This window comes from Sorex araneus, chromosome 3 (genome assembly GCF_027595985.1).
Source record: "Sorex araneus isolate mSorAra2 chromosome 3, mSorAra2.pri, whole genome shotgun sequence".
Lineage (NCBI taxonomy): Eukaryota > Metazoa > Chordata > Mammalia > Eulipotyphla > Soricidae > Sorex > Sorex araneus.
This window is the reverse complement of record NC_073304.1, coordinates 144117350-144144539: the sequence shown is the minus strand read 5'-3', so window position 1 is coordinate 144144539 and position 27190 is coordinate 144117350. Positions and strand designations below refer to the sequence as shown.

Here is a 27190-nt window from a genome sequence, read left to right as displayed (position 1 = left end):
CCAGCCTCCAAACCATGGAGTCAACCTCCTGGTACTTATTTCTACAATTTTTGGGTGTTAGTCTCCCACTCAGTTATTCTATATACCACAGATGAGTGCAATCTTTCTATGTCTGTCTCTCTCTTTCTGACTCATTTCACTCAGCATGAAACTTTCCATACTGATCCACTTATATGCAAAATTCATGATCTCCTTTTTTTCTAACAGCTGCATAGTATTCCATTGTATAGATGTACCAAAGTTTCCTCAACCAGTCATCCGTTCTAGGGCACTTGGGTTTTTTCCAGATTTGGCTATTGTAAACAGTGCTGCGATGAACATATAAGTGCAGATGTCGTTTTGACTATACTTTTTTGCCTCTCTGGGATATATTCCCAGTAGTGGTATTGCTGGGTCAAATGGGAGCTCAATATCTAATTTTTTGAGAATCATCCATATTGTTTTCCAAAAGGGATGAACCAGTCGGCATTCCCACCAGCAGTGTAGAAGGGTTCCTTTCTCCCCACATCCTCTCCAACAGTGGTTACTTTTGTTCTTTTGGATGTGTGCTAGTCTCTGTGGTGTGAGGTGGTATCTCGTGGTTGTTTTGACCTGCATCTCTCTGATGATTAGTGATGTAGAGCAAGAGATGTGAAGTCGAGCAAGGAAAGCCTCTTTAACAAATGGTGCTGGCACAACTGGACAACCACATGCAAAAAAATGGGCTTAGACCTTGACCTGACACCATGCACAAAAGTCAGATCAAAATGGATTAAAGACCTCAACATTCGACCACAAACCATAAGGTACATTGAAGATAAGGTCGGCAAAACCCTCCACGATATTGAAGATAAAGGTATCTTCAAAGGTGACACGGAACTAAGCAATCTAGTAAAAACAGAGATCAACAAATGGGACTACATTAAATTAAAAAGCTTCTGCACCGCAAAAGATACAGTGACCAGAATACAAAGACTATCCACAGAATGGGAAAGGATATTTACACAATACCCATCAGATAAGGGGTTGATATCAATGGTATATAAAGCACTGGTTGAACTCTACAAGAAGAAAACATCCAACCCCATCAAAAAATGGGGCGAAGAAATAAACAGAAACTTCACCAAGGAAGAAATACGAATGGCCAAAAGGCACATGAAAAAGTGCTCTACATCAAATGTGTTTCTTATAGGCAACAGAATGTTGGATTCAGTTTTTTTTCCAATACTGAACCATTTATTTTTAACCATGATTTCTGTACATCTGGAGTATGACAGTACTCCTTTTATAAATGGAACCGATTATAAAGAGACAAAGACAAAAGCAAACTGGCATTTTGATGTGAACTGGCATTTTGACATGAATCCATAGGAGTTTAAGCTTTGAATCCAGCCAAGAAGTTTGTTACAATCTCTTTCAGCTTAGCATCTGACTGCTCTGAGATCTTTCCATCAGCCCTGATATTACCCAAGAGGGGCTGGTGCTGGCTGATGACATGAGACAAGAAAGCATTCTCAAACTTTGTGATCTTGCTGGGCTCTGTTTGTCAAGATATCCCCTCACACCAGCATAGATAACTGCCACTTGTTCTTCAATAGCTATGGTCGAGTACTGTCCTTGCTTCAGCAATTCAGTCAGACGCACACCACGACTTAAGAGCTGCTGAGCGGCGGCATCAAGGTCAGAGCCGAACTAGGCAAAAGCAGCAACCTCACGATACTGAGCCAACTCCAACTTCATGGTACCTGCCACCTGCTTCATGGCCCTGGTTTGGGCAGCCAATCCGACACAGGACACAGACAGACCGACATTAATGGCAGGGCGGATACCTTTGTAGAACAATTCTGTTTCCAAGATCTGTCCGTCAGTGATGGAAATGACGTTTGTTGGAATGTAAGCAGACACATCACCAGCTTGTTTCGATGATGGGCAGAGCAGTCAAGGAGCCACCACCAAAGGAGTCATTCATCTTGGCTGCTCTCTCCAGCAGACGGGAGTGCAGGTAGAACACATCACCGGAATAGGCCTCACGACCGGGGGGATCGGCGAAGCAGCAGGGACATCTGACTGTAGGCCACAGCCTGTTTGGATAAGTCATCATAGATGATCAAAGCATGTTTGCCATTGTCCCTGAAGTATTCTCCCATCGGGCAGCCTGAATAAGGAGCCAGATACTGAAGTGGGGCAGCATCAGAAGCAGTGGCTGAAACCACAATGGTGTACTTCATGGCATCTGCATCATCAGTCAGTCTCTTCACTAGCTGGGCCACAGTGGATCTCTTCTGGCCAATAGCAACATAGATACAGTACAGCTTCTTCTTTTCATCAGTGCCATCATTGAAACATTTCTGGTTAATGATTGTGTTGATAGCAATTGATGTTTTGCCAGTCTATCGGTCACCAATGATCAGCTCATGCTGACCACGACCAATAGGCACCAAGCTATCCACAGTCTTAATGCCAGTCTGCATTGGTTCCCACACAGAGATTCAAGGAATGATACCAGGGGCTTTCAGGGAATTCAGTTTTTTTAATCCATTTTGCCACTCTGTGTTTCCTAATTTTGATGTGGGTAGACCATTGACATTGAGAGAGATTGATGTCATGGGGTTTTGTGCCATCTTTCTGTAGAATTTTGTTGTGTTGTGGGTTTTGTCTTGTCTTACAGTAACACCTTCAGCCTTTCTTTTTAAGTTGCTTTTGAGTCTATGAAGTTCCTGAGCTGCTGTTTATCCATGAAATTGTGTATCATTCCTTCAAATCTGTGTGACCGTCTAGCTGGATAAAGTGTTCTTGGTGAGGTGTTCATTTTGTTACATTTTTTCACTATATCCCACCACTGTCTTCAGGCCTGGATGGTTTCATCTGATAAGCTGTTGAAAATCTAAAGGACACTCCTTTGTATGTGATTTCCTTTGATATTGCTGCCTGCAATACTGTATCTGCATAATATTTGTCATTCTGATTATGATATGTCTTGGAGTTTAGGGTCTTCTTTAGCTGGTACCTATGGAATTCTTGGATCTGGATGCCTGTATTCTCTGGCTCTGGAAACTTTTCAGCAATGATGTCTCTGATTCTTACTACCTCATTGTGGTTGCCTCCCTTTTCCTCTGGTATTCCAGTGATTCTTATGTTTTTTCATCTTGAAATCATCCCATACATCTCTTACCTGCCTTTGAGCTATTTTGAGGCCTTTCTTCCCATCTTTTGTTGATGAATGGATGTTGCTCAATGCTTTCTGCAACTCCTCTTCAAGTTCACTGATTTTGTCTTCAGTGATTCTACTGTTGAGGGAACCCACTGAGTTTCTTATTACATCTATTAAATTATTTTAGTGACACTTCTGTTTGTAATTTTCTTATTTCTATTCTCATTTCTTCCTGTATTTTACTGGTCATTCATTTCACTGTTTCTTTTATATCCTCTTGTATTTTATTGGATGTCCGTTCCACTGTTTCTTTGAGCTCATTAAATATCCTCACCATTTCATCTCTGAATTCTTTATAAGAGCTATCCTGTATGTGGATATTCCATGTTGAGGCTTCAGGGCTTCACTTCCAGGTGGGCCTCTGCAGGAGCATGGTAGCTGGTGGTCTTCTCTTTCCCCTTCAAGGATATTACCTCCTCTTTGGTGCTTCTGTGTGACTTGTGTGCATATTCTAGCACTTATTCAGGGAACATGATTCAGTCTTGCTCAGTGAAGCATGACTTGTATCAGACAGATGTTGGAAAGGGGGCTTTAGAGTCAGGGGTATTTATTAATTTAACTATTGATAAACTTCCAATAATTTTCTAGCTTAAGACTACCTCAAACAATGCTTAGATAAATTCACTTGTCCTTTTTGTGAGAATCATTGTCCTGGTCGCCTCGAGGCTGCATGAGGAGAGGTGACTGCAGACAGTCTCTACAGACACAGGTGCCCAGAGGAGCCCCTTGGCAAGAGGGGACATCCACACTTTTAGAAGTGCACTGGCAGTGGGACTCAAGTGAGCTGCTAACTCAGGTCCTAGACCTATCCAGTTACTCACTTAGGAAGGCAGCTGCAACCTTAGAAATAATGAAGTGGAGGAATTCACCTCCATTGGTGAACAACACCAAAAGTCCTGGGAAGACCCCAAGCACAGAAAAATCTCTCCAATATCTTGAATAAAAACTTAAAAGTCATAGAGATTAGGTTTTTCATTGAATTTAAGAAAACAACATAGGAGAATCCCAAGAAGAAAAATATATATATGAATATTCTTGGGGCTGGAGCAATAGCACAGTGGATAGGGGGTTTGCCTTGCACGTGGTCAAACCGGGTTTGATTCCCAGCATCCCATAGGGTCTCCTGAGCACCGCCAGGAGTAATTCCTGAGTGCAAAGCCAGGAGTAACCCCTGTGCATTGCCAGGTATGACCCAAATAGCAAAAAAAGAGATACATATGAATATTCTAATCAGAAGAATAGACTCTCACACAAGTGAAAAGGAGTTGAGGTCCCAGAGATACATGTTCAAATGTATAAACAGTTAATCTATGGCAGGTAATGGGTTCATAAGATGGAGCAAGAGTAGCCTTCTCAATAAATAATGCTGGGAAGTTTAGAGATAGCCATATGTGAAAAGAGAAAGAGAGAAAAAGAAAGGAAGAAAGAAAAAGAAAGAAAGAAAAAGAAAAATGAAGGAAGGAAGGATGGGTGAAAAGGAGGAAGGGAGGAAGGAAGGAGAAGGAAAGAAAACGAGAGAGGAAGGAAGGAGAGGAAGAAAGAAAGAAAGAAAAGAAAGAGAGAAAGAAAGAAAGAAAGAAAGAAAGAAAGAAAGAAAGAAAGAAAGAAAGAAAGAAAGAAAGAAAGAAAGAAAGAAAGAAAGAAGGAAAGAAAGGAAGAAAGAAAGAAAGAAAGAAGGAAAGAAAGAGGAAAGAAAGAAGGAAAGAAAGAAGGAAAGAAAGAAGAAAAACAAAGAAAGTTGCAAGTATGTCTACTTTTATTACAAGTATTCAATTGGAAGTTTTTGCCACAGCAATTAGGAAAGGAAGAGAAATAAAATTTAGCTTAGCAAATAAGTTGAATCATTGATATTTGCAGGTTACACAATATTTTATGTAATATAATATATAATGGATTATTATAATACAATAGCAGGTTACAAAATTAATGCACAAAAATCTTGTATTTCTGTGTTGCATTGTTACATGATAGTGAATTATAAGAGAAATAAAAACATTTAATCTAGCCCATTAATTATGATATCAAAAAAAATACATGGGAGTCAATTTGACAAAGGAAGTAAAATACCTATTCAGAGAAAATTATAGATAATTGAAAGAAATAAAAGAAGACAAAAGGAAATAGAAACATACTACTTGCTCAAGGATTGACAGCATCAACATTGATAAAGCCATCACATTACCAAAAGTAATTTTTGTACTCAATGCATTCCCATAAAAGTTTCCATAGCACTTCTCAGGGACATAGAACAAGTGCTTAAGGAATTTTATTTAGAAGCATAAAACACCCAGAATAGTCAAGAAATTCTAAGAGAAAAATGGAAGTATTGCTTTCCAAGATTTTTATCTATACACAAAAACTATAGTAATTAAAATCATATGTACTTGAAAAATGGTAGACTCTAAGATCAATGAAACATAACTTAGGGCTCAGAGATAACCCCTCAGATGTATGTGAATTCAATATATGACAAAGAATTAGATGCTTGAAGTGGAGCAAGATAGCCTCAACAAGTTGTCCTGGAAAACGGAATAGTCACAAAAACAAAAAAAATGAATAAGATCCTTTCCTTATACTGTACATAAGTTTAACTCAATATGGGTTAAAAACTTTGATATTCAACCTATTTCTATAAAATGCATTGAGGAAAATGTAGTTTTTGACCTCAAGGTCTTCAATGTTATATTGCCCATTGGCAAAGAAAATTATGGCAGAAGATGTCACTACAAACAAAAGTTTCTGCACTGTAAGAGAAATGCAACCTAAAATAAAAAGAAACCACACTAATTAGGAAAATAATCAAACATAATACACCAGACAAAAAGACTTATATGCACTATATATAAAAACATACTTTTCTCATTGAATTAATCCTTTTGCTCTTTCTCTAATAATCCTCATGTGCTGTGCTTCCCTTTCTAGAACGTGAAACAGGTGGTAAGATCAAAAAAAGTATTTCATGGAAATCTAGCTGAAGGCAGTGAGCTCAGGCATTCAAGCAAGCTAGTCTTTATGAGTGCTACAAACTGTATCAATGTCTGTCCAAGGTATCGGGAGCTCTGAGGATGAGTCTGGCCCAGCTCTGCACATTGCAGCACTGTAGAAAGCCCTGTACCTGTGGCAACACCCACCCAGGGTAGCAGGAATCCAGGGTGAGTGCCCTAATCTCAGCCCATTCCTAGGCAGCACAGCCATAGAAGAAGCCCCACCTCCTCCTCTTCAGTGAAGTAGAACATGAGTCTGGGGGTGAGAACACTGCAGAAAATAGAGAAAACCCACAAGGGGCTTCCAACTCAACTTGATCCAGGGAGTATGTGGAACCACATACAATGGTGAGAGAAGCCTAAGAGTAATGAGTGGTTGGGGTACCACAGCTCAGAAAATGAAGGACCAGGAAAAATGGGGGGAAATGGAGAAACTCACCTATATCAAAAGGGTAACAAAATTCTAGGGAGCTCCCCAAATCTCTTTAAACTGCCCAAAGAAGATCATAAGACAATAACCCTCTCATGTTTGAAAACCTGTGGGGAAAAAACATCTTAACAATCAATGAACTTGAAAAGAGCCTAAAATATAAAAACCCATTCAAGTAGACAAAAGGAGCTAAAAGACCTAATAGTAACAAGTCTCAACAGAGGAATGGATGAATATATTAAATCAGTGCTCTCAAAGATATAATATATTATAAAGATACAATAAATAAAGGCCATCAAAATAGAGATTGAAAAAACATGAGAATAATATGAGATATTATTGATAATTTTTAGAGGGAGAGACTCAGAATATTAATTCCAGAAGAAAAAGAAAGGAGAAGGAAAAAACGGTTTGCAGAAGACATAATAGTTATGAAAATTCCCCATCTGAAAAGCTAAATTGGTACACTAATCCAAATAAGGGTCAAAGAGTACCAATCAAAGTACACCCACAGTAAAAAACAAAACATGTGAAAAACATGACAAGAACAAAAAGCAGAGAAAAATTGCTTAAAGCAGCAATAGTGAAGAAAAATATCATATACGAGGGAAAGTCATAAGATTTCTTTTATAAAGAAATTCAATAAACACTGAGAGGATGGAATGATATATAATATATAGTATATAATACAATTATATATACTGTTATATATAAGATACATATTATATATAATATTGAAAAAAAGAATTTTCAACCAAGAATCCTCATTCTTCAAAGTATCACTGGGAGTTGAAAGATGAATAGAAAAAGTCCCAGACAAATAACAATTTTGTAGCAACAAAACCATCTCTGGTGAATAGAATGAATGACCACATATACAAAGCCAAGATCAAATAACACAAGCACCAAACTCCTAAAAGATACACGGCCACAAATTACTGCATATCAATTATTTCTAAAGGCAAATAGACTGAACTTACCCATAAAATATCACTGAGTGACTAAATGAATAGAAAACATATTTCAACCTTCTGTTGCTTAAAAGCGACACACTTAAACTCCCATGATAAGCACAGGCTCAGGATGAAAGACTGGAAAACAATCAAATAGCCTAATGGCCAAACTGATATCAGACCACAGGAGCACTCAAGCTGAAGAAAGTTTTAAAAGATAGGGATGGATATTACATACTGCAATCAGCATACAAGCACTGAATAAAGGCACACGAAGTTTATAAAGCAACTCTACTAAACTGAAGTGGTACATCAAATGGTAACACAATAACTGTGATAAACTTTGTTATACAACTCTCATCATTGGACAGGTAAACCAGACAGAATATCATAAATAAACAAAAGACTTAATTGAGAAAGTTTAAGAACTGGCGCTATTATATATATTCAGGAGTTTCTACCTCACAAAAACAAAACATACAACATTCTTTAGTGCATATGGAACATTCTCTAGATAGATCACATACTGAAACGTTATTCAAATATTCACTAAGTCACAAAAATAGAGAACAGATCAAGCAATTTTTCAAACCTTAAAACTATAAAAATATGAATCAGTTATGAAAAGAAACTTCATAAAAGTACCACAATTTAGAAACTGAAGAACATTCTGTTAAAGATATCTAGATATCTCAAAGAACAAATTAAAAGATTACTTAAAATAAATTAGAATGAAAACAGACTATCAGAACCTCTTGGGCACAGTAATGAAGATGAATTTAATACCAATAGAGGCTTATAGCAGGAAAAAAGATAAATTCCAAATCAATCATCTAACCATAACATCTCAAGAAACTAAAAAAAAATCAATGAATATAAAAGTAACCAGAGAAAAGGAAATAAGAAAAACTAGAGCATGAATCAATAACTTAGAAATCAAGAAAACAACACAGAAGTCAATGAAACCAGTAGCTGATATTTTAAAAACAAATATTTGCATATTTATTGGAAAAAATAGCTTTGCTATATTCAAAAGGAAAAAACAGAGAAAACCCAATAAGGTCAGAGATTAAAAGTGAGAAGTTTCCACTGATATTTGAGAAATACAAAATATCATAGATTACTATGATCAACTCCATGCCTATTCTAAGTTGTAGAGTATAAAAAATACAGATGGATTTTAGAATCTTACAGGTTGCTAAAATTCAATCAAAAGTAAATTAAAAGTTATTAGAAATCTTCCCAAGAACAAAATCCCTGGTCCAGATGGGTTCACTTGTGAGTTCTCCCAAATATTCCAAGAAATCTTACTGAGAAGCCTCACCTGCCAGCCTGGCTGAGCGCAGCTTTCCAGCAGGTCCTCTGGCCCTTCCAATTAGCAAGTTAATTCTCCACCTGAGTGTGTATCCAGGATCCAGGTTGAAGTTGGGGGAGATATCAGGACCCCAGTCTGAAGCTCCAGTCCAACCCTCACCCCAGTAGAGCTTTGATTACCCATCAGACATCCTTCAGCTCCCCACTGCCTTCTCCAGCACAGCCAATCAAGGACATGCAGGGGATCAGAAGGAGCACCTACGTCACCACCCACTGCCCAAATTCTGAACTTTGAATATGTGACCATGTTCCTTCAATTTTATACTGAAGGCACCAAAATTCCCATGAAAGTACATATCCTAAGGTACCATTAAGAAAACTCTTTTTATTTTACTTTTATTTTTTTATTGAATCACTGTGAAAACAGTTACAAACTTTCATGATTGAGTTTCAGTCATACAATGGTCGGACACTCATCCTTCCACCAGTGTACATTTTCCATCACCAATGTGTATTCCTCCCGCCACCCCCTCTCTACCCCAACCCCTGCCTCTATGGCACACAATTTCCTTCTTACTCTCTCTCTACTTTGGGGCATTATGGTTTACAATACTGAGAGGTCATCCTGTTTGTTTTTTTTTCTATTTTCAGCACATATCTCCCATCCCAAGCAATCCCTTCAACCATCATTGACCTAGTAATCCCTTCTCTATCCCAGCTGCCTTCTCCCCCAGCTCAAGAGACAGGCTTCCAACTATAGAGCAGTATTCCTAACTCTTATGCCTACTGTCCTTAGGTGTCAGTCTCATATATTGTTATTTTATATTGTACAATATAAAATAACAGTCATTCTATGTCTGTCCCTCTCTTTCTGACTCATTTCACTTAGCATGATAAGTGTCCATTCAAAATATAAGCAAATTTACTGACTTCATCTTTCCTAACAGCTGCATAGTATTCCAATGTGTAGATGTACCAAATCTGGAGCGATAACTGGATATGTGCCAAATCTGGGCTGGAGAGATAGCACAGCAGTTGGGCATTCACCTTTCATGCGGCCGACCTAAGTTCGATTCCTCTGCCCCTCTTGGAGCCCAGCAAGCTACCGAGAGTATGGAGCCCGCTCAGCAGAGCCTGGCAAGCTACCCGTGCATGTTGGATATGCCAAAAACAGCAACAATAAGTCTCTCAATGAGAGACATTACTGGTGCCCACTCTAACAAATCGATGAGCAACGGGATGACAGTGACAGATGTACCAAAGTTTCTTTAACCAGTTGTCTGTTCTGAGGCACTCGGGTTGTTTCCAGATTCTGGCTATTGTGAACAGTGCTGCAATGAACATACAGATGCAGATGTCTTTTCTACTGTGCTTTTTTGCACCCCTAGGATATATTTCCAGTCATATGGAATTTCTAGTTTTTTGAGGAATGACCATATTACTTCTAGAAAGGCTGGACCAGTAAGGCATTTCCACTAGCAATGCAAGAGAGTCCCTTTCTCCACAAATACATGCCAGTAAAGGTATTGCAAACACCATGTCTAAAAGATAAAAAGGAAGAGAGTTTGAGGTTGGGAGAGAGAGAGAGAGAGAGAGAGAGAGAGAGAGAGAGAGAGCACACCTGTCATAGAGACAGGTTGAGGGGGGTAGGAGGGGAAACTGGAGACATTAGTGGAAATGTACACTGGTGAAGAGATGGGTGTTAGAATATTGTATGATTAGAACCCAATCACGAACAACTTTGTAACTGTGTACACAGTGATTCAATTAAAAAATTTACAAAAAGAAACAGTGGTATATATGAGTATATAGATGGATTGCTACTCAGCTATGAGAAAAGATGAAGTATTCTGTTTACTGCAACTTGGATGGATTTTTGAAGGTCTTGTGCTAAGTGAAGGAGTCACAAATATAAAAATAAATATTGAGGGCTGAAGCGATAGCACAGTGGGTATTGCCTTGCACATGGCCAACCCAGGTTCACTTCCCAGCATTCCATATGGTCCCCCGAGCACTACCAGGAGTAATTTCTGAGTCCAGAGCCAGGAGTAATCCTTGAGCACCTCCAGGTGTGACCCAAAAAGAAAAATACATGGAATGATCTACTCATATGCAGAATATAAAGAAACTAAGAAAAGTATTAGACAATCCACAATGGAAATATCCCTTATATAAGGTCAAAATAACAGTGATTTGAGGATGATTAAAAAGGTGGGGAGGGGACTTTGCGACAATAGTGGAAGAATCTTGACACTTTGGTTTAGCAGCATTACAAGTACAAAACAATAATGGTGTTCTATTGTAGAAAATATATATAAAATATAAAATTTTAAAAAAATAAAAAATGAATTTTGGGCCGAGATGTGATCCCGGGGGCCGCACGTGTGCAGCCTCTCCACAGCTGCATGAGCAAGACTCCAGAGGCCAGCTAAACTACTTTTGGTATGGGCAGCTCCTTGCAGAATGTCTCCAGACTGAGAACTAAGCTGCGGCCCCATGCCTGCTCAGGAGGGAAAAGGTATTTCTCTCGCCTTTTTCCTTGCCGGAGAGAAGGGCATGGTGACCGCCATATTATGAAGACCACAGATGAGAGCTACAAGCTTGCAATGATCCAATATCTGGAAGAAATTTCCCTGGACTTAGTTGCTAAAACACAGAAATCCAAAACCGCGTGGCCACTATCGCGACCTCATATCTCTTCACAACAGGTCTGACTCTAGTGGGGAATTCCTAACAATAACAGTGAGGTTTTTGTTGAAACATTGAATGTAACCAAAGTAAAGAGAAAGTAAAGTAAAATTTATCAGTTCGGGGAAGGGGGCGCAGGATGGGAGGTATACTGGGTTTTTGGTGGTTTTGGGGTTTTTTTTTTTTGGCAGTGGAATTTGGGCATTGGTGAAAGGATGGTTGTTTCAGCATTGTATAACTGAGACTTAAACCTGAAAGCATTGTAATTTTCCACATGGTGATTCAATAAAATAAAAAAAATTAAAAAACTTTAAAAAAAGGAATTTTGGTAAAGTAATACAATTGAATACTAAATGACAGTGAATCAGAATTAACTTCAACTACAAACATCAAAGTGAATAAACCATATATTTCTGAACAAAGAATAATCATAAATTTATGCTGCATAAATAGCAAGGCACATATATATTGTTAAGAAGTGAGGATAATGGTTATTTTATGGATTGTCTAACCTGTGTCAGGTAATATTTCTTTTAAATTTTACAACAGTATTCACTGAGTTAAACCTCACTGATATGTAAAGTCATGATTTGTGCACTTAGGCGGCTTTGATATTATAGCTTATAGCACAGTGGGTAGGGCGTTTGCCTTGCATGCAGCCAACCCAGGTTCGATTCCTCCATCAGTCTCAGAGAGCCCAGCAAGATACCGAGTGTATCTCGCCCGCACAGCAGAGCCTGACAAACTACCCGTGGCGTATTTGATATGTCAAAAACAGTAACAAGAAGTCTCACAGTGGAGAAGTTAATAGTGGCTGCTCGAGCAAATCAATGAACAATGGGAGGACAGTGCTACGACAGTATATCCTCAAGTTGGGCAGTGAGATACAGCTCAATTTCTTATTTCTTAGCATGCCTTTGGTTATCTGGGATGTTTTGTGCTTCCACACAAACTTTATTAATTATTAACCATTGTAAGTCCTTGAAGAGCTTATATCATCAGGATTTGGATTGGGATTGCTTTGAAGACTCAATTTAGTATATAGTAAATAAATATAGTAATTTAGGTAATATGTTCATTTTGATGACATTAATTGTTTCAATCCAAGAACACGGTATGTTTTTATACTTCTCCAATACAAATTCCCATTATTACTTTCAAATAATTTTTGACAAAGGATGTAGTTACAACAAGTAATGGAGTAATGGAGTAATGGCAGGCTCTTCAACAAATGGCGTTGAAAAAACTGGATAGCCACCTGTAAATTAATATAAATCTGGATCTGTATCTCGCACCCTACACAAAAGTCAGTTTAAAGTGGATCAAAGACCTATTGATTACAGTAAAATCCATATAGTATACGAGGACAATTAGGGCAGAACACTCCAATATTTGGATCTCAAAGTGGTTTTTAATGATACAGTTCCAATGACAAAGATAACAGAAGCAAAAATAAACAAATGGGTCTTCATCAAACTGAAAATTTATGCATAACTAGGAAAACAAGGGCTAAAACTAAAAGCACCAAACTGAAGGAGGAAAAAAATATTTGCATTCAATAGATCAAATAAAGGATTAATATCCAAGCTACACAAAGCACTCAAAATAATCAATCTCCTTCAAAATCCCAAAAATCCTTAAAACGCTATCCAAAAATCAGAAAAAGAAATGAACAGACATTTTTCTAATGAGGATAGAGTGATGGTCAATAGAAACATGAAAAAAATGCTCATCCTCACTCATCATCAGGGAAATTCAAACCAAAATGACAGTGACATACCATCTGACACCAAAGAGAAATGTCTCACATCAAAACACCTGGTATAATCTGTGCTGGTGGGGATGTGGTGAAAAAAGAACTCCCATCTACTGTGGTGGGAATGTTGTCTGTTTCAATCCCTATGGAAAATAGTGTGAAGGTTTCCCAGGGAAGTAAAACTAGAGTTACTGTATGGTCCTGCAATCTATTTCTTGGTATCTATGCTTGGGACAGGAAAATGATATATACACACACCACTATTCATTGCAGCAATCAGCAAAACAGCTAGGATATAGAATCAACCTTGGTGAGGACAACTGATAAATGGGTAATGAGAATGTGGTATACGCACCATATAAAATTATGCAGCTGCAATGAATGATGAAATCATGCACTTTGCAGAAATTTACATTTAACTGAAGGATATACTATTAAGTGAAGAAGGAAAAGGTGATCTCACTTATTTTCAGTGTACAGAAAAATAACAGGAAGAGGAACTGCATGGTCACAAAGAGGAAAGTGAAAAAATGAGTGGGGTGATAGAAGAGAAAGATGAGAGATAAAGTGGATTAGGTTAAGAAACCTTGAGCCCATCAGTAGTGTAGACATGAGATTTATTAATATAAAAACTTCAGAACCACACAACTCCGGAAGTATGAACTCCAAACTACAATAGTCAAACTATTGTATAGATGTACCAAAGTTTCCTCAACCAGTCATCCGTTCTGGGGCATTCGGGTTTTTTCCAGATTCTGGCTATTGTAAACAGTGCTGCGATGAACATACATGTGCAGATGTTGTTTCGATTGTACTTTTTTGCCTCTCTGGGATATATTCCCAGCAGTGGTATTGCTGGGTCAAATGGGAATTCAATATCTAATTTTTTGAGAGTCGTCCAAATTGTTTTCCAGAAGGGCTGAACCAGTCGGCATTCCCACCAGCAGTGAAGAAGGGTCCCTTTCTCCCCACATCCTCTCCAACAGCGGTTGCTTTTGTTCTTTTGGATGTGTGCTAGTCTCTGTGGTGTGAGGTGGTATCTCAAAGTTGTTTTGATCTGCATCTCTCTGATGATTAGTGATGCAGAGCACTTTTTCATGTGCCTTTTGGCCATTCGTATTTCTTCCTTGGTAAAGTTTCTGTTCATTTCTTCGCCCCATTTTTTGATGGGGTTGGATGTTTTCTTCTTGTAGAGTTCAACCAGTGCTTTATATACCATTGATATCAACCCCTTATCTGATGGGTATTGCAGCTGTTAGAAAAAAGGAGGTCAAGAATTTTGTAGTCAAGTGGATGGGCATGAAAAGTTTCATGCTGAGTGAAATGAGTCAGAAAGAGAGAGACAGACATAGAAAGATTGCACTCATCTATGGTATATAGAATAACAGAGTGGGAGACTAACACCCAAGAACTGTAGAAATAAGTACCAGGAGGTTGACTCCATGGCTTCGAGGCTGGCCTCACATTCCGGGGAAAGGTCAACTCAGAGAAGCGATCACCAACTACATTGTAGTCGAAGGCCATGTGGGGGAAGGGAGTTGCGGGCTGAATGAGGGCTAGAGACTGAGCACAGCGGCCACTCAACACCTTTATTGCAAACCACAACAGCTAATTAGAGAGAGAAAACAGAAGGGAATGCCTTGCCACAGTGGCAGGGTGGGGTGGGGGGGAGATGGGATTGGGGAGGGTGGGAGGGACACTGGGTTTACGGGTGGTGGAGAATGGGCACTGGTGAAGGGATGGGTTCCCAAACTTTGTATGAGGGAAGTATAAGCACAAAAGTGTATAAATCTGTAACTGTACCCTCACGGTGATTCTCTAATTAAAAATAAATAAATTTAAAAAAAAAACAATAGTCAAACTAAAAAATGTTCCTGCTGAAACATTTAATAAAAAGTCCTATTGGGCTGTGATAAAGACTCCATGGACAGTGGTGGAAGGGAGTTGAGACTACTGGTGGAATTGGTGTTGGAGCATTGTTATCTAATCTCAGCTAAGAATAATGATGTAAATTGCAGTGTATTTATATCTAATATTGTTTTTAAAAAACACCGTTTGAAAACTTTACCACCCATGGGCTTATGATTGATCTGAGTGTCTTTGCTTGGGTATATTACTCAACGGAACTAATTACATAGCATTGGTCACCAGTCGTATTGGAAGTCAACCTTGACTTTTATTTTTTTTTAATTTTTTATTAGTGAATCACTGTGATGCAAAGTAACAAATTTATGAACTTTTGTGTTTGCATTTCACTCATACAGTGATCATTTACCCATTCCTGCACCAGTGCCCATTCTCTTCTAACAATGATCCCAGTATCCCTCTCACCAACCCCACCCCATCCCCCAACATCCCACCCTGACTTTGTGGTAGGGCATTCCCTTTTGTTCTCGCTCTTTTGGGGTGTTGTAGTTTGCAATAGATGTATTGAGTGGCCTTCATGTTTGGTCTATAGTCTACTTTCAGCTCGCATCTTTCAACCCGAATGGGTCCTCCCAACATCCTCTACTTGAAGTTCCCTTTTCTATCTGAGCTGCCTTTTCTCCCAGCATGTGAGGTCAGTTTCCAAGCTGTGGGGCAGACCTCCTGGTCCTTATCTGTACTAGCCTGTGGTATTAGTCTCCTACTCTGTTATTTTATATTCCACGATGAGTGCGATCTTTCTCTTTCTGACTCATTTCACTTAACATGATACTTTCCATGTTGATCCACTTATTGCAAAGTTCATGACTTCATCATTTCTAACAGCTGCATAGTATTCCATTGTGTAGATGTACTAAAGTTTCTTTAACCAGACATCTTTTGGGGGGCATTCCTTTTTTTCCAGATTTTGGCTATTGTAAACAATGCTGCAATGAACATATGAATGCAGATGTCATTTTTACTATACCTTTTTGCCTTTCCAAGCAGTGGTATTGCTAGGTCAAATGGGAACTCAATTTCTTATTTTTTGAGAATCGTCCATATTGATTTCCAAAAGGGCTGAACCAGTCGGCATTCCCATCAGCAGTGAAGGAGCATTTCCCTGATGATTAATGATGTAGAACATTTTCTCATGTGTCTTAGCCATTCAGATTTCTTCTTTGAGAAAAATTCTGTTCATTTCTATCCCCCATTTTCGGATGGGATTGGATGTTTTCTTCTTGTAGAGTTCAACCAGTGCCTTGTATATCCTTGATATCAACCCCTAATCAGATGGCTATTGGGTGAATATCCTTTCCCATACTGTAGACTGTCTTTGCATTTTGGTCACTGCTTCTTTTGAGGTGCAGAAGCTTCTCAGTTTAAGATAGTCTCACTGGTTTATCTCTGTTTTCACTTGCTTGGCCAGTGGTGTGTCATCTTTGAAAATACCTTTAGTTTCAATGTCATGGAGGGTTTTGCCAACCTTGTCTTCCATGTACCTTATGGATTCTGGTCTGATGTTGAGAACTTTAATCCATTTGACCCAACTTTTTTACATGGTGTTAGGTAGAGATCTGAGCGCATTTTTTTGCATGTAGCTGTCCAGTTTTGCCAGCACCAATTGTTGAAGAGGCTTTCCTTGCTCCAATTCACATTTCTTGCTCTCTTATCAAAGATTAGATGTGATCTTGACTTTTAATCTTCTATCCTACTTAAATCTTTTTAATCACTCACACCATCAAGAAAAAATGTACAGTCTCTTTGGTATTAGAAAAATCTAGGAAATCAAAAATCAAGCTTTTCAAGTGATAAAATAACTTTGCCTAGTTAATTTTAAAAGTTACTTTTAATGGATGCTTCTCAAAAAATTATGGACTCTTCTCAAAAAATTAGAAATTGAGCTCCCATTTGACCCAGCAATTCCACTGCTGGGAATATATCCCAGCGGGGCAAAAAAGTATAGTCGAAATGACATCCGCACTTGTATGTTCATCACGCCACTGTTTATAATAGCCAGAATCTGGAAAAAACCCGAGTGCCCAAGAACAGATGACTGGTTAAAGAAACTTTGGTACATCTACACAATGGAATACTATGCAGCTGTTAGAAAAGATGAAGTCATGAACTTTGCATATAAGTGGATCAACATGGAAAGTATCATGCTAAGTGTAATGAGTCAGAAAGAGGGGAAAGACATAGAAAGATTGCACTCATCTGTGGAATATAAAATAGCAGAGTAGGAGACTAACACCCAATAATAGTAGTATATAATACCAGGATGTTGGCTCCATGGCTTGAAAGCTGGCCTCACATGCTGGGGAAAAGGCATCTCAGATAGAGAAGGGAACACCAAATAAAATGTGGTTGAAGATCACGCACGGGAAGGGAGATGCATGCTGAAAGTAAACTATAGACTGAACACGATGGCCACTCAATACCCCTATTGCAAACCACAACACCCAAAGTAGAGAGAGAACAAAAGGGAATACCCTGCCACAGAGGCAGGGTGGGGTGGGGGGATGGGGTTGGGGGATGGGAGAGATACTGGGTTCATTGGTGATGGAGAATGGACACTGGTGGAGGAATGGGTTCTCGAACATTGTATGAGGGAAACACAAGCATGAAAATGTGTAAATCTGTAATTGTACCTTCACGATGATTCACTAATTAAAAAATAAATAAATTTTAAAAAAGAAAGAGAGAAAAATTCTAAGAGAATGAAAAAAAAGTTGCTTTCTTTTTCTTTTATTTTTTATTAAGGAACTATGATTCACAAAATTATTGATAGTTGAGTTTTAGGCATATAATATTTCAAAGCCAGTCTCTCCGCTAGTGTCAATTTTCCTCCACCAGTTTTACTATATTACCCCCTCACTACAACCCCCATCCCATCCTCACCTTGTCAACTTGACAGACAAATTACTAAGTCATTCTAAAGCAACACTGGTTGCTTTAGAAATCATGTTTTCAATATTGTTGACTCTGTGTTTTGAATACATGGTGATACTTATATCTCCCATGTAATTGAAGCCCTGATTCCTATCACCCACTTCTCCTCATTCTCCTCTTTCCCCCTTGAATTCTTTCCTTCTCTGTCCAACTCCTCTCTAAACACTGGGCTCATGGACGATCTAGGCATCCCCCTTTTACTACTTTTCTTCATCCAATGTTCTAGATACCAGAGGTAAGTGAGATCATCCTTTTATCTTCTGGCTTACTTCACTCAACATGATATCTTCTAGTTCTAAACATGTTGAAGACTGAATCAATAAAATTAAAAAAAACATGTTGAAGAAAATTGCATTATTTTATTGTTCCTTGCATCTGTATAGTGTTCCAATGTGCATATATACATATATACTTCATCTTCATAATTCGTTCATCTGTTTTGAGACATCTAGATTTATTCCTTTTCTTAGTATGTTACTAAGTGCAGCAATGAATATTGGTGTACATATATCCTTTTGAGAGAGTATTTTTATGTCCTGAAGGCAAATGCACCAAAATGGAATTTCTGGGTCATATGGCAATTCAATCCTAAATTTATTGAGAAGTCTCCACACTGTTTTCCATAGGAGTTGTACCAGAAACATTCCCACCAGTAGTGTATGAGAGTTACTTTAAAAGTTGCTTTCTAATATTTTACCATCAAAATATTTTTTTCCTTTTATGCTTTGTATTTTCTATTCTCACTGCAGATTTTCTATTTTTGTCTTGTGGGGGGTGGGGGTGGGGGCAATATCACATTTTAGCAGATGTCAAGATGTCAGTCAAATATTAGTTGGAAAATCAATGGGAAAACAGCGATCACTGACCATGTTTTCTATTTTCACTGTGATTACTAAACAATAGACGGTACCTGAGCCTATATGCAAATAATGAATCTCTACACTTATTCTATAAGTAAATATTCTTGTTAACGAATATTGCTTGTTTTATGAAAATGTTTTTGGAACTGCCAGAGATTTACTGTATTCTAATGACATCTGCAGGATATTCTTACTTAACAAAAGCTGAATACAAAATTATCGTTATGATTGCCATCATCTACTCAAAAATATTTTTGGTCTTTAATATGCATTGAATTATTTCCTATGAAAATAAGAAAGAAAATAATTGCTACCTGGTTGCAATACCAAGAGTCTGGACCCATCTTTTTGAAATGGTAGCCATCATAGATTAAGTTTCAAATGAGCAGGAAACTCAAATGTTATCTGCCTGGACACATAGCAGATTGATGCAGGCAATCAGATTGGAGCCACACAGAGCAATCTGGTGACCGCACATCTTTTGCTTTAAGGACTTGAGACAAAAGATGACTCTAATCAAGTACCAGGGAGACTTGGATAAAGTGACTGCCATAGTCGGAAATGCACACTGCATTTCCATAGTTGGAAATGCACGGACATGGAAAGAAATGAAATTGCAGAAGCATTTGGCCAATGAAGTGAATCAGTAAATGGATCTATGAAATTTCTCCACTGATAACAATGAATGTAATGAAGCATCTGTTTCCTGCTTCTCTTTCTGTTTGACCACTAGTTCCAGAGGTTTATATGCCTGAATTGGTCACAACAACTGCATATAGCAGCTGCAAAACATTTAGCAGTGTTATAAAATTATACAATGCTTAAAGTTTTAAATTTTAAAAAGTACCATTAGGTGAGTGTTGTATTAGATAATATAATTGAGACTGGCTTTACTTCATAAAATATATTTTTTAAGAATTCGGATAATGTTTATTAAATTAAATTTTAAATGTCAACTTTATTCAAGCAATTTAAAAGACTGTACAGGGAAAATCAACAATAATGGTGCTGACATGGTTGGTAAGGAAAAAGATGTAAGGCCATAAATTTGGCTGAAAACCAGAAGCATTCCTTATGCCATGCACGGCACATGTTTTGAATTTGTTTCTATGAGACGGTTTCAGTTGGACCAATAGCAATGACATTCTTTGGAACAACTCAAAATTATGTATGACATTTTCTGGATTTGCCCCAAAATAAAACATCTTGATGAAACACTATCAATTTTGACTTTATAAGTTCTCAGTCACATATTGACTGAAAACTGATAAAGAAATCAAGTTAAATTTAGACAAGATACAAAATGTATTTCTGATACATTTTGTATCAGAAAAGGTAAGGTACACAAAGAATAAGTGAGTTGTGATATTCACATGAAAATAAAATTAATTTTGAGTATATGCTGTTCAGAGTTACCAGTATGAACTAAATTCATCATCGTCAATTTGTAATTAATTGGACCACGCCCCAGAGGGAGGTGGTCCCCAAGGGACCCAGCCCTGGCAGCCGACCTCCACTACCCAACTGCTTTAGCTTTTAAAAACAGATTCAAGTTAGGCTATTTTACTTAATATTTTAGTTTTAGATAGAATAATAAAAATAAAATGAGCTATATAGTGAAATAGCCTTCCAGGATAAAGCTAGAATAAAAATCAAAAGTATTTATTATTACAACAGAAGAGGTTAAATCACAAATAAACCCAAACAAATTTCCTCAGGAATATTTTCATGAGGTGATACTCAACAGTCATTTAAATGAAGAATACTTAGCTTTTTAAATTTTCTTTTTGATATTGTAGCTAAAGTTTTTCTAAGACTTTGAAAGATGCATACCTTCAGTGAAATATTTATCTTATCATCTTTAAGAGATAAATAAGAGAAGGGATATTTCAAAATAAGTGATAAAATCTAGATGATAAAACCATATTAACAATTAAAATATCTGCTATATCATATCATTTCAATATTTAAATTTGTGCCAAATGTTGTGCCTTTCATTTTCCATAAGTCAAGTATAAATATCGCTATAATAACTGAATTGAAAAGCCATTTGCTTCATCTTAGCAGATCTCAAAATAAAAATTATTTTAAGACCTTCTTGAAAAGCTGTGATGATTGTAGAAAGTTTGCCAATTTAGCACCATTTTCTATTAAATTCAACTTATATAAAAATCATGGTTTTAAAAATTGGAATTTAATAAGCTTGCTGAAATGATGGCAAAAATTTTAAGAAATAATACCTTGTAATTTATGGAATGCACATGTCTTTTTATTATGCATCTAAATTTACTGACATGCATAATAAAAAGTTCAGTCATTGATATCTTGGTGACTTTCTGTCACATAAAATATAGATCCCACATCTTTTTTTCTATTTTATTATTATAAAAATATATTTTCCAATGTGGAAGAATAAAAACTGTTTTACTTAACAACTTTCAAGTGTGATTTATAGATTCTACGTATTGAGTGAATGGGATGTGAACATCCATTTGCACACCCTAATTGGGCCCACACCTACTAGGGAAGAGCCCAGTGAGCATTCAACTAAATGAAATACAGTTCTTATATTTAGGGACTTTAATTTTTCATGCTAGACATAATAGTAAAACTGGTATCTTAAATGATTCACAAAGCATAATTACTAAACGTAAAGACTAACTAAAATAAAGACTAAAGACCAATTAGTAAAACAATCCTGTTACAGAGATTTGTAAGAAAATTCTTCCCCCTGCCCCACTTTTATTTTGAAGTCACTGCCATGCATTATGATATAAATTTAAGGCATTTAGAATAATGGTTTTCCTTACAAAGACTGTGAAATGACCTTCACTGTAAGTTTAGTTAACATCCATAATCACATATAAATGCAATGAAAGGATAAAGTAAAGGGGAAAAGGAAGAAATAAAGAAGAATGTTATAAGAACCTTTAGGATTTGTTCCATTAATAACAGCCGACCTCCACAACCCAACCGCCGCCACACTCCAGGCCACTTTCCACATGCTTGGGCCGAGCCTCAGGCATGAGTGAAGTCCCACAGAACCCCGATAATGCAGAACTTTGTGACCTTAGACTCTGGGTTCAATGGGAACCAGGAGCAGAGATCCTCTGCCTGCTTCCCCCAGTCTCTGGCAACCCAGGGGTCACACCTGATAATTTCCTCATTGGCCACCCTCCAGATCTCACGGCTGCTTCTCCCGAAAGGGAGCATAAAATGAGGCCCCAGAACCATGCCACCAGACTTCTGCCAGGCTGTTTTTATTCGAGGCGCCCCAGAGGGAGGTGGGTGAGAGCCTTCCCACCCCAAGGGACCCAGCCCTAGCAGCCGACCTCCACTACCCAACTGCCACCACACTCCAGGCTGCTTTCCACATACTCTGGCTGAGCCTCACATATGAGTGAACATATTCCTGGACTGCATGGCCACAAAAGCGGCTGCACGACGCATCATAAGACACACCTTACTATTTTTCCATAATTACCACACCATATTTGATGGGGCTCAGAGAGTAGCAACAAATCATAGAGGGAAATATACATATATATATATATATATGTATGTATGTATGCCTTACTGGGAATACCTGTAAAGGCAATTAGAGGCTTCCCCAAAAGCCTCCATCCCTCTCAGAGAGCCCGGCAAGCTACTGAGAGTATCCTGCCCACATGGCAAAGCCTGACAAGCTATCCGTGGTGATTCGATATGCCAAAAATAGTAACAATGACTGTCCTCATTCCCCTGACCCTGAAGGAGCTCCGTATGTACCATCGGGCTACACTAGCAAGTAACCGGGATGTATGAAGACATTACTGGCGTGTGCTCGAGCAAATTCATGAACAGGATGACAGTGATACAGTGAATAACTTGCATATAAATCATAAATTGGTGCTAGCTATAGTTATCATATTAAATATGTGTCCTAGTATCTAGACAAGACAGGCATGTTTTTATCATAAAACCGGAAATTTATACTACCACTCTCTAGTTCTGTACCCATCTCTGATAACCCAAAATTTGTTCTTGTTTTTGTGTTTGTGAATTTGGGGGACATGCATTTGGGGGGGCACACCTGGCTGTGCTTAGGGTTTATTGCTAGCTCTGTGCTCAGAGATCATTCCTGGAGAACTTGGGCCACTGTGTGAGGTTCCAGGGATAGAATCCAGGTCATATGCATATATGACAAGTACCTCACTTGCTGTACTATATTTCCTACTCTGATGTCTTTTTGTGAGATGTTTATTGGTTTCATCTCTTTGTTTGTTTGTTTGTTTTCCATAGTCTACATATGAATGAGATCATGGAGTATTTACTTTTTTTGTATTACTTATTTCATTAGCATAATGCTCCCAAGGACCAGTTATGTTGTCAGAACAATGACAGGATTTTTTCATTTTAATGGCTAAATTAGATTAGAAATATTCTTTAGTTAATTCATATTATTCTTAGAAGGCTGTCTAGTTCACAACTTGTCTCTAAATTCCAGAATTTTGCTCCTCCAGCTATCCATTGCTGACATACCCCCTATTGTATTCATCATAGAGCCTTCCTTTGGTGTTTCGTGTACTCATTTCTAGGTCTCCTGTCAGAATAAGTTCACCTCTGTTCAGTTCAGACTCTCAGTCCCCAAGTTTCTAGGTGTTGTATTTGTTCCTCAATAGGTCACATATTGAGTTTTTTCTGTTATTACCTGACCAGATAGCCTTCACCTCATGGTGTGCAACTGGATGGCTTTATTCTTTCAGAGCCCTTAACACAGGACAATAAGCACAAAAAGGCTTTCCAAGGTTCTGAAGGTTGATTTTTGAAAACTCCTAAATCTTCTATAGACACTTGAAGAGTCTATAGTCCCCTAACCCTTAAAACTTCTGAAAGAAAATGAACAAAAGTCCCCAAATCATAAGAAACCTTTCATACAGGAACTCTGCAACCTAGTGAACAGTTAGTGAGCATGGAAAGGAAGTGAAAAAGACACATAAGAGGGAGATGGGTCGTAGAGAAGACAATTGTCCTTGTGGTCCAGTCTTGCTTATGTTATCTCCCACTGTTCCTTTTCCAGAAATTCATTGACCGTCTATCAAGAATTTTTTAAATACTCAGTTGCAAAACTGGAGCTGTGTAAGATTAAAGGTTGGTTCAAAACTTCAAAAACCAACTCAGAAGTTGGACTGAGTTCTGAACTACACAAAACTCACATCCCTTCAGAAAGGTCACTCGACTTACTCATTGGGCTACCTCACAAAGTCCCTAGCTATTGTTTTATATTAAAGATCATACAACGTTAGGTTTTTGGAATGACACAGTCCCAATTTATTTCACGCAATCATGTTTCACTACTTATTCACCCCATTCTATAGATGAGAAGATTTCATCTTTCCTTCATTATTTTATCCTGGCTTTTGGCACATTGTTATTTTTAGAGGTCATTCCAAACATGAAAGAATGCCATTTTGCAATGTTCACTAATTCTGACCATGTACTTTCAACCTATAAATGTGGTTCTTATTATCAACCCCAAATCAATGGCACTCACCAGTATCACTGGAATAAAAATAACTTGGACGTGAAATGATTTTTAAGAAAACCAAAAATCTTTGTTAGTAAGACTGTAGCCAACAAGATCATGATTTCTTTTTGTTTCTGGATAAAACAGCCTGAATATCAGCATTAGGGCATCTTTTAAAATGCTTTGCAATTTTATAATTTCCTACAGCTGTGTTTCATGTTAATGATAATAAATTTAAAACAAATTTCTGTGACCACTCTATAGTGTTGACTGAGTGGGTAAATTATCTGAGTCTCAAATGCTCCCATTCAAAAGAAACCTGGTGTTGTTAGTATCCATACAAATTGATATGATTGTATTCCAGGAGCTCTATAAATTGGGAACATTTAAGCTTTGGTGCACAGAATGTTTTATTACATTTTCTTTTATTAAGGGTTAGATTGCATCTTGAAGCAAAAATTTTAGGGAACATAGACTTGTTTAGCATCTTTTTACTGAATTCATCAGACCTCTGTGTGCTTCCGGGTTGGAAACACTTGTGGCCTAGAATCCAAAAATATTTTTATTCTCTGGATACACTAATTGAGAGACACAGATTAGTTTTTAAATGGTCACCAATCTGCATAAATTTTCTTTCCCTTACACAAAAGTTAAAAGGTATTCATTACTGAAAAAGTTTCAATCAACTCTTCAAATTTTGTTTGTTTAAATCAAATATTTAGTTTGTGGTTACTTGAGAGTGAAGGAATTAATAGAACTGTCCTAAGTTTACTGAATAGAATATCTCTTGAAATAAATCTAGACAGAGACAAGAGGCCAGTTCAGGTAAAGAAAAATTCAGGAGTTTAAAACCCAAATTTATAAGCCTAGGAGGAAGTCTTATAAACAGCAAATTTTTAAACTTATTACATAAACCTGATCCTGACTAGAAATTGCTATAAGGGAAGATAAAAATATCAACTGATGTGGGAGCTTTGGGGCATATATGACACTCACCAAACATTTTTAATTCGCTTAAGATTAATCTTCAGAATTTCGATGAAACGAGATGTGCACATCTTTACTGCGAAACAAAGAAATGGAGGAGACTCCTCCTTTTTCTCAAAGATACAGAAAATTTTCTTGTCTATGCTTAGCAATTTTTTTCTAACATCTTGCCCAACTTTATCCAAATTACAAGGCATTTAAACCCTGTAGTTGGACCAGTCTTTGAGTAAAAGAAGAAAGAAATGAAAAATCACCTGCTCTGTCCCTGGAACACCAATTCAACAGAGTGAGAAGGTGTTCTTTTTCACAATGTGCTGGATCAATTCCTTCAGCCTCTTACCTTCGAGATGAGAGCAGCTCTTTCCCACTCTGATTCCCAGATCTAGAAATCTGCTCCTTATTTTCTGGGCAAATTGCCATCTTCACATGTATCTTCAAATGTGCTGTTCTCTTTTTAATGCTGTTCTCCAGTAAACAAAGATATTGCAGGGAAATCAATAGATCTCTGTTGCCAGGAGAACTGTAACTTATAGTCAACATCATCATATTTTCAATTTTTCCACATTGTCTATGATTAAGCTGAACTGTAAGCAGTTTTCTGTAGGTGGGAACCTCTGAAGCCAGAAGACATTAATTTAAATCAGGACTCTAGCATGATCTAGCACTGTGTGACATGGTCACCTAATCTCCAACTTCATGAATTTACTCATTGTGAAATAAAGGTAATACAGCCCTAACTTAAGGACACTGTATGTAGACAAAACTAAGTTACACACAAAATGCTTTAAGCACTGCTTGGCACATGTAAACTAAAAAATTATTATCTGTCTTTGATATAAACCTATGTGATCATAGACATAGGTGAGGCACCCCCCAGAAAAGACAGGTGGATACTATCATAATTGAAGGAGTTAGTACAAGGGTTTGACTTAAAGCATGTGTTATCTTAATGGTGACTAGTTATCATTTTTAAATCCCCCCCTATTGATGATGTTGACCATTGTGGACATATTTATCACTGTGTCCAGGAAAATGACTTCCACTTTTAATTTCCGATAGACAACTGTGGTGTCATTGTCCCAATTTCCTCCTTTCACTTTAGTCTTAAAACAGTGATTTCTTGTGCAATAGACAAACCAAGAATATAACCAGGGCACCAGAAAAGCAAGTATCATGATTATTATTATTTTTAATAATGTAGGAGTATTGCTATTTGTTCAGCCATTGATTAAGCTGATTGAATTGGGTATGAACTCCACATTACTTTTTTTTAATTGTATCACTGTGAAATAGAGTTACAAAGCTTTCATGTTCGAAATTCACTATACAGTGATGGAACACCCATCCCTCCACCAATGTACAATTTCCACCACCCACATCCTAGTCCTCACCCTGCCTCTCTATAGCAATTTCCCCAATACTCTCTCTCTAATTGGTGGCATTATGTTTTGATCAAAATTTCCCACCACCATTCAAGCCTACCTGCCAGAGGCAGATGCTAGATAATTTATTTTCTATTGCATATTTTGAGTATCATGAGAGCTTGCACGGCTGCAATTATAAATGTAAATTTCTAGATTATAAATGATTGGGTTCCAGAGACATCTCTGTATGGCATTAATACATTTTGGAATTCAATTGAGAGTCTCTGGGCCAGGGCTGTTG

At 37.6% G+C, this 27190-nt stretch overlaps 1 pseudogene; it reads right to left on the bottom strand.

The window, feature by feature from the left end:
* Positions 1-1266: 1266 nt before the first annotated feature.
* Positions 1267-25945, bottom strand: LOC101545865 (ATP synthase subunit alpha, mitochondrial-like; annotated as a pseudogene).
* Positions 25946-27190: the final 1245 nt, after the last annotated feature.